Below are 8,835 nucleotides of genomic sequence, written 5' to 3'. Positions count from 1 at the left end.
TGAGATCCGGCCACTGCACTCCAGCCTGGGCGAAAGAGCCAGACTCCATCTCAAAAAAAAAAAAAAGAAAAAGAAAATGGTTTACATAAAATCTTGCTACCTGGGGAGTGTGAGGAGGAGATACTTACGGACAGTAAGCCTCTTCTTTTCCCTAGGACTGACTCTGGAACTGCATGAGAAGCTGCTGGATTCAACAGTGACTGAGAAACAGCTCTCACCTGATGCACAAAGACCTGCTTGGCTTGCAGATGGCAGCTCCAAGGTGAGCAAAAAGACATATTGTTTGGAAAGCTGCTCTGATTGAAGAAGAGTCAAGAAAACTTTTCTCTTTTGAGCTATTGATAGCTTACAATGATTGAGTAAAGTGTATTTTTTTTTGAGACTGAGTCTTGCTCTATTGCCCAGGCTGGAGTGCAGTAGTGAGATCTCAGCTCACTGCAACTTCTGCTTCCCGGGTTCAAGCGATTCTCATGCCTCAGCCTCCTGAGTAGCTGGGATTACAGGCATCTGCCACCACACCTGGCTAAATTTTGTATTTCTAGTAGAGATGAGGTTTCACTATGTTGGCCAGGCTGGTCTCGAACTCCTGACCTCAAATGATTCACCTGCCTTGGCCTCCAAAGTGCTGGGATTAAAGGCATGAGCCACCATGCCTGGCTGAGTAAAGTGTATTTTTGTGAGCAATATTTACCCTTCTCTGTTTTAGTTATCCAAAACTTGAAAATTATTTGTGAGTATTCCTATTTTATGGCAACACAGTTATTTGCATAAGTTCAGTAGGAATCTGCTTTCTTACTGAACAGGACACAGTTAGAGACACTGGTCATTTTATTAAGGCTTGGTTGGAATAGCATATTTTGAGACATGACAGGACTGAGAAACTGAGGTTGACTTTGGAGCCAGTAAAAAGGCCCTTGGAAGGACTGGCGTGGTGCCTTTGTCTAAGTGGTTCCCTTACAAGGTTTCCCACCTGTGGTAAGTAAAGAATGTCACTTTCTAACAGGTCCAGGAAACTCAAGCTATCTTGGGACCTCAAGAAGAGGGTAATTTGCACAGGGATTCTAAGCACAGTGTAATGTCAAATCCTCGGCTCGGTTTCTGGCCTCAAGACTTTTAAAACGTTGAATCCACAATTCCTTATAAAAGTTCCAGCAAAACAAACTTAAAAGGAACCTATAGAGTTGGTCATTTGCTACATTTTATGCAAATAACCAGGCCAAGTATTGTTGCGGGAATCAGGAGGATGAGAGAGACCTCAGGGTAAAGCAAGAGGATGTTTATTGAGTGCACTCAGACCCAGCGGACTTAACATCTGGAAAACTGGGCCCAGATCAAAGACAGCACTTGACTTTTGTACACACTTCATAAAAGGGGGTGGGCTAGCTTGAAGCAGGTTCGCAGCAGTGTGAAAGCAGGGATACAGAGGCAGGACAAAGATAGTTAATCAAATTGTAACAGGTTCATAACTCAGGATTACACATGACCATTGCCAAACAACCTAGATGTCTGTTATCCAGGTTTTGCTCCGTAGAGCCTTACACTAGTTTATCTCATAACCTTCACTATGGTGCCCAGACAGCTGCAGTTCAGGCCTGCTCAGACTTCTCATGACCTTCACTGTACTTCTTAGTTAAAACAGAATACTTGAAGTTACTAGTTACCGAGAACAAGAATTTATAAACTCATACTATAAAAGAAAGGAAAATTTGTTTTTCTCCTCCTCATGTTGAGGGAGTTCTGGGAGAGTCTCCAGAACACATTCCTTTGTGTCCTAGCTTCTCAGATAGTGTTTATCAAGACTTTTCCTGGGTCTGGGTCTTGCCTGCTACTGCCTTTGGGATGAGTCAGCCTAATACAGGAAAGCTTAATTCTCTTTCTTTTAATTTTATTTTTCTTTCTTTCTTTAATTTCCCACCTCAGTATAATGTGGTGAAAGTTTATTATGCAAATAAATTGGTCCTAATATAATTTATCCTTGATAGAGATGAGGAAACTGGAGAGAGAATATTTATTTATTTATTTATTTATTTATTTATTTATTTATTTATGGGATGGAGTCTTGCTCTGTTGGACAGGCTGGAGTGCTGTGGTGCAATCTTGGCTCACTGCAACCTCTGCCTCCCAGGTTCAAGCTACTGGAGAGAGAAAAATTTAGATTCTAGCCCTGACCATTCATTGTGTTTGAGTTTTTATTATTTGTCTACAACCTGGGCTAATCCTGGATTATTTCTTGGCTACAAGAAGTCTTTGAGAAAGAACCAGATTTTGGCTGGGTGTGGTGGCTCACGCCTGTAATCCCAGCACTTTGGGAAGCCAAGGCGGGCGGATCACATGAGATCATGAGTTTGAGACCAGCTTGGCCAACATGGTGAAAACCTGTCTCTACTAAAAATACAGAAATTAGCCAGGCATGGTGGCACATGCCTGTAATCCCAACTACTTGGGAGGCTGAGGTAGGAGAATCGCTTGAACCCAGGGGGCGGAGGTTGCAGTGAGCTGAGATCGTGTCATTGCACTCCAGCCTGTGCAACCAGAGCAAAACTCCATCTCAAAACAAGCAAGCAAACAAACAAAAACAGACCAAAAAACCCGGGTTTTAATTTTCTTCATGATGCTTTTAGTTGGTTCCTTAATGGGATAAGTTCTTTTTCATTGTTCTGGCACACAAATTCTTATTTGATTGTAATCCTGTGTGCAAATTATTAATGTTATGTATTTCTCATTGTCTACTTCTTCTGAGAAAACCAAGGTCTTGGTATTCTGAAGACTAGAGATGATTCAGCAGGGCCCGTAAATCCCCCCCATTTAGAATCCTGCTGGGCTGTTTTCTGTTGCCAGTGCACTGCTATTAAAACAATTCCATAGCAAGCACCCTCCCTCAAGGCTCAGGGACCATCGTGGAAGAGGAGGGCACCTTAGGCTGTAAGAGCTGGATTAGGGGGGCAGAGTATGGAGGCCACGGCAACTCCATCGTGGAAGATAATCAGCCATGCTGGCTTCTGATTAACCACAGTTCCCAGAAGGCCTCTAAGATTTCCAGTTTATCTGCTGTTCCTTGCCTAAGAGCAGGTGCCATAAATCCTGCCCTGAGGTCAGACAACGTGGATGTTATCATACTTCAGTTGTCTCATACATCCCTTCTGAATCACATATACTCCTCCTCTGTGGTATATAAGCCCTGGGTAAGGGGGTGATGGGTGGATCCAGGGGGAATCCACCATGTGGATTCCAGGGGGAATCTCACCACCCGAGACACAAACGTGAAGCCACCTTTGCAAAAATTATAACAGAAAATTATGGCAGTGAAGGAAATCTGATCCGGCCAACCCCCATCTTGCCTTTTGACTTCAAACTGCCTTTAATTATTCCTGGGCTTGGTTCAAGCTCACTCTGGGAGACATTTATAGTTAAGTGGTAATAGCCTCTTCTCAAAACTCGGCTGTCTTTGTAAAGCTAATGAGAGACCACCAGGTTAGGAGGATAGAGAAGCCTGGTAGACAGAGACGATTGCCAGCCACTATTCTGGAGGTCACAAGATACGCAACTTCTCCAATGACTCCTGCAGATAGCATCACTATTGCAGAACCCAAGATTGGCCTTTGAGGTATCATTTCAGGGTTTTTTGCGTGTCTAACACTGATAGCTCCACCTGGCTCCACTCACTGATGGCTCTACCTGAACCCACCAACCACTCCTGTGGTCCCACCCAGGGGCAATTCAGCATGCAGGAGAACCACTTCCCACACCCCTATTATAGCACCTACAACCAATCAGCGGCAAGCACCCATTGCCTAGCCACCCCAAATCCTTCCCCAAAGCTTTCCTTTCCTTTCCTTTCCTTTCCTTTCCTTTCCTTTCCTTTCCTTTCCTTTCTTTTTTTCCTTTCTTTCCCTTCCCTTCCCTTTCCTTTCCCCCTTTCCTTCCCTTCCCTTTTCCCTTCCCTTCCCTTCCCTTCCCTTCCCTTCTCTTTCTCCCTTCCCTTTCTCCCTTCCCTTCCCTTCCCTTTTTTTGAGATAGTCTTCCCCTGTCACCCAGGCTGGAGTGCAGTGGCATGATCTTGGCTCACTGCAACTTCCACCTTCTGGGTTTAAGTGATTCTCCTGCCTCAGCCTCCCCAGTAGCTGGAATTACAGGCGTACACCACCACGTCTGGCTATTTTTGTATTCTTAGTAGAGACAGGGTTTTATCATGTTGGCCAGGCTGGTCTCAAACTTCTGACCTCAAGTGATCTGCCCCCTTGGCCTCCTAAAGTGCTGGGATTACAGGTATGAGCCACTGCGCCTGGCCCCAAACTATCTTTGAAAAATCCAACCCCCACATTCTCAGGGAGGCTGATTTAAGTAATAATAAAACGCAGTCTTCTGCTTAGCAGGCTCTATGTGTGTAAAACTCTGTATTGCAATTCCCCTGCCTCAATTAATTGGCTCTATCTGGGCAACAGGCAAAATAAACCCACTGGGTGGTTACAGACATGGTTTCTCTTCATGAGTTCCTATTAAATGTTTCTTTCTGAGAAACTGGATTTGGTAACCTGTTTCTTCTGCCTCTCAGCTTCCTTGGATTTTGGGGTAGGTTTGCATAGACCTGCCCACTGCAGAACAATGGCTCAATAAGGTCCTGCACTAGTAATTAAGTTTTCCAGAAATTAAATGTTCTTCCTTATCTTCCTATGTCTCAGTCTCCTTGATGAAGCACTTCCAGAGGGCAGTCCTGTATGCACAGAATTGTCATGGCAGATGGCAGAGAGGAAGTAATCTCTTTTTCCAAGGCTTTGGAAGGGGGCTTGCTGGCGTGGGTATACTATGTGAGGCCCCAGACCTACCGGATGGTTACAGTCTATGGGAAGTCCTGGAGGTTTCACCATGGACCAAAGGCACATGCATTGGCAAGAAAAGCACCAGCTTCACTGTCAGTGGTGGTCTCCTCGGTGGGCCAGGGCTCACTGTAGGAAAGTCCATCAGAACAGCTCACTGAGGGCAATAGAGATAAAAGGACACCAGAACAATAGAGGCCAGGTGCTTTGAAAGCACACTTGTGCCGCTCCAAATTCTCATGTTGAAACGCTAACCCCTAAGGTAGTGGCATGAGGACCAGGGGCCTTTGGGAGGTGATTAGGTTCATGGGAGTGGAGCATTAGAGGCCCCATAGAGAGACCCCTCACCCTCTTTCTACCATGTGAGGCCACAGCAAGAAGGCACCATCTTTGAGCCAGAAAGTGGACCTTCACCAAATCTGCCTTGATCTTGCCAGAACTGTGAGGCATACACTTGTGTGGGTTTTTGTGTTTTGTTTTGTTTTGTTTTGTTTTGTTTTGAGACAGAGTCTCACTCTGTCACCAGGCTAGAGGATAATGTTGTGATCTCGGATCACTGTAACCTCCACCTCCCAGGTTCAAGTGATTCTCCTGCCTCAGCCTCCCGAGTAGCTGGGATTACAGGTGCCTGCCACCATGCCCAGCTAATTTTTGTATTTTTAGTAGAGACAGGGTTTCACCATGTTGGCCAGGCTGGTCTCGAACTCCTGACCTCAGGTGATCCACCTGCCTTGGCCTCCCAAAGTGGTGGGATTACAGGCATGAGCTACCGTGCCTGGCCCACTTGTGTTGCTTATAAGGCTACAGTATTCTGTCATAGCAGCCCATGGCAACTAAGACACCTGGGGTCAGTGCTTAACTGTCAGAAGACAATGGGTGTAGTTATCACAGGGAGCAGAAAGATCAGAGTGGCAGCCAAATGGGCCCGACCTACAGAGTTTATGAAGATAGTTAATAGAATGTAGCACCCTTAGAGGCAAAACATATGTGGAGGCAACAAGGGTGCTACTCAGTTGGACCCATCAGAAGCAAACAAGGACAGATGACCTAGGAGATAAGGACAGAGAACCTATTAAAAAGTCACAACCTTTGCTCAGTTTCTGGACCTGAGCCAGTTTCCAGGCCTCATCTGTTGACTAAAGAGAAGGCTGAGTGCTTGAGAGAAAGGACCACACAACACTACAGCAAGTGAACTTGATAACAATTTTCCCATTCCTTCCCCAAAGAGAACTACAGCCATTTGCATGGGCAATTTATATATTGGGGAGAGGGGAATATCCAAATATTTTAAGGACAGCTAGATATGGTTAGAGTTGACATATCTAAAGACCCAAAATGTCATCACTGCCCCCCTTTTGAAGATGGGGTACACACCAGAGACAGGTAATAGAGTCTTGGCAAGGACTGTCTTGCAATGGGCTCACTGGGTCCAGGACCCTCACTCCCCGCATGGCCATGTCCCTGGTTCCCACGTTATAATTAAGGTACAATTAAACTTGACAGTTGGTACTTTGAGTCTTGGCCTATGGGGTAAGAACAGTCATCGTGGGGAATGGCAAATGGAAGCCTCTGAAAACGCCCCCACCCCTGGCTAAGATAGTAAATGAGAAACAATATTGCATCTCCAGGTGTGGGGAGTGGTGGAAATCAGTTTTATTCTTTTTATGTTTTTATTTTTTTGGAGATGGAGTCTTGCTCTGTCACCAGAGCATGATCTGACGGTTTTATAAGTGCCTGGCTGGAGTGCAGTGGTGCGGTCTCGGCTCACCGCAACCTGCAACCTCTGCCTCCCAGGTTCAAGAGATTCTCCTGCTTCAGACTCCTGAGTAGCTGGGATTACAGGTGCCTGCCACCACGCCCAGCTAATTTTTGCATTTTTAGTAGAGACGGGTCTCACCATGTTGGACCAGGCTGGTCCCCAACTCCTGACCTCAGGCAATCCGCCTGCCTCAGCCTCCCGAAGTGCTGGGATTACAGGCGTGAGCCACCACGCCCAGCCCTCAGTTTTACTCTTAAGGAGCTGAAGGATGGGGGTGGTGGTCTTCGATATGTCTCTATTTAATTTACCAGGCTAGCTTCTGCAGAAACAGAAGACTCCTGGAGGAAGAAAGTGAACTTCAGCAAGTCACACCAAGGAGAATCCACAGTGGCAGCTGCCCTGCCAGGCACAGGATCTCAGTCAAGGTGGGTCAGCACAGCCTCAGGTGTGTGCTCTGCCCCACTGAGATGGCAAGTGCATTCTTTTCTATTCTTATGAGGAAAGAGCATCAGAAAGAGCCTGCATTCGCATAGGATGAATAACAGTGGACCCTGGCTTTGCCTCAGGGTTATGGGCTAATAACCCATGTGTTCTATGCCCTAAGGAAGCCCAGAGAGAGCTGGACAAGCTAGACATCCCAAAGAGCATGACACTGGCCCACCACATTGATTACATTGCGCTGGTTGGGTGCTAACCAAGAAGTGGCTAACACACTGGGAGTCTTGGTAAGATGCCTGAGTGCCTGCAGCTGGCAGACAAATCCTACGAACATTCTGGGAACTGCCACTAATAACACTCTTGCCAGGGAGGTCTCATAACCAGGAGCATATGGGACCTCCCGTCCACAGCAAAGAGCCAATTGTTGTATCTTGCATCTCCCCCGACCAAGAGAGACAGAAAATGCCAGTACACCTTCTGCAGGCAGCACATCCCACACCCGTGAAGACCACTCCAGTCTATGTACCATTGATACGAGAAGCTGTGGCCTTCACTGAGCCTGCAGCAGGTCGAGGCTGCAGTGCGGGCAGCCCTGTGACTCAGGCCCTGCAGCTGGTCAGACCCTGTGTTATGAGAGGTATCAGACGTGGGAAAGCAATGCTGTGTGTTTATGGCAAGCCCCATGCCAGAATCGCAGTGCAGACCCCTGGGATGCGGGAACAAAGCCATGCTATCTGCGGGAGAGGATTCTGCAAAACATTCTGAAAAGTCCCTGCTGATGTGCTCCTGGGGTCTGGGGTGATGGCATACCTGATTGTGCATGTGGACCTGCTCAGATGAGCTGGATTCTGTCACGCCCCTGGGTCACGAGGTTGGGGACTCAGAAATAACCCATTACAGGTGGGAGGGTGTGTGTGTGGCAGCAGCAGAAGCAGGAGCAGGAGGCCAAGCAGCGGCAGTCACCCAGTACCCTGCCACGCTCCACAGCAGTCCTCAGAGCCCCAGTGGAGGAACCTTCCGGTGAACAGAGGAGGGAGGGACAAGCCTGGCCTTAGTTCATGGGGGTGTCTGCTCTGCCTGTGGGACCAGCCCAAATCGCCCGGCTGCCATACTCCAGCCTCACCAGGCTGCCCTTTCAAGAGTGTGATATGGTTTGTCTCTTGTGTCCCCACCCAAATCTTATCCTGAACTGTGATCCCCAGGTGAGGAGGGTGAGACCTGGTGGGAAGTGATTGGATCGTGGGGGCGGTTTCCCCCACGCTGTTCTGGTGATAGTGAGGGAGTTCTCATGAGATCTGATGGTTTTATAAGTGCCTGGCAATTGCCCTGCTTGCACTTGTCTCTCTCACCCACCACCACGTAAGACATGCCTGCTTCCCCTTCTGCCATGTTGTAAGTTCCCTGAGGCGTCACCAGCCACGCAGAACTGTGAGTCAATGAAACCTCTTTTCTTTATAAATTACCCAGTCTTGGGTAGTGCCTTTATAGCAATGTGAGAACGGACTGACACAGAGGGTGATGAAGGAACGTTCTCCCAGTGGCCATCCCCTCTGTGTAAGTGGCTGTGACGTTAGAAGATCTCTGAACTCATGGGCAATGGCCAATGACTTTGCCAGTTGAGCCCAGAATGGGAGCGATGTGGAGAGCAGGGATGGGCAGTCAGGGCTGAGGCATGGGGTGGACATGGAGGAGTGGGCAGGAGGTGCAAAGATCTGTGTGTAACAGGCAGCTGCTCCCAGAAAGCACCTGCCACAGAGGAGGCCTGAACAACCCCTAGGGAAGGTCAGGCATGGCTGTCTGGGTCAAGCGTGATGGACTGGTTCT

General features: G+C 47.7%; 1 long non-coding RNA gene across 1 annotated transcript in view; it reads left to right on the top strand.

Moving 5' to 3' along the window:
• LOC105520387 overlaps positions 1 to 8,321 on the top strand; it is a 30,504-nt gene extending 22,183 nt beyond the window's left edge. The window contains exon 2 of the long non-coding RNA XR_001003128.1: positions 6,885 to 8,321. This is a non-coding gene — a long non-coding RNA (uncharacterized LOC105520387). The remainder of the gene's footprint in view (positions 1 to 6,884) is intronic.
• Positions 8,322 to 8,835: the final 514 nt, after the last annotated feature.

The sequence above is a fragment of the Colobus angolensis genome, unplaced genomic scaffold, assembly GCF_000951035.1.
Source record: "Colobus angolensis palliatus isolate OR3802 unplaced genomic scaffold, Cang.pa_1.0 Scaffold38, whole genome shotgun sequence".
Taxonomy (NCBI): Eukaryota; Metazoa; Chordata; class Mammalia; order Primates; family Cercopithecidae; genus Colobus; species Colobus angolensis.
The sequence above is the reverse complement of the archived record's forward strand: the minus strand, read 5'-3'. Positions and strand labels throughout refer to the sequence as shown.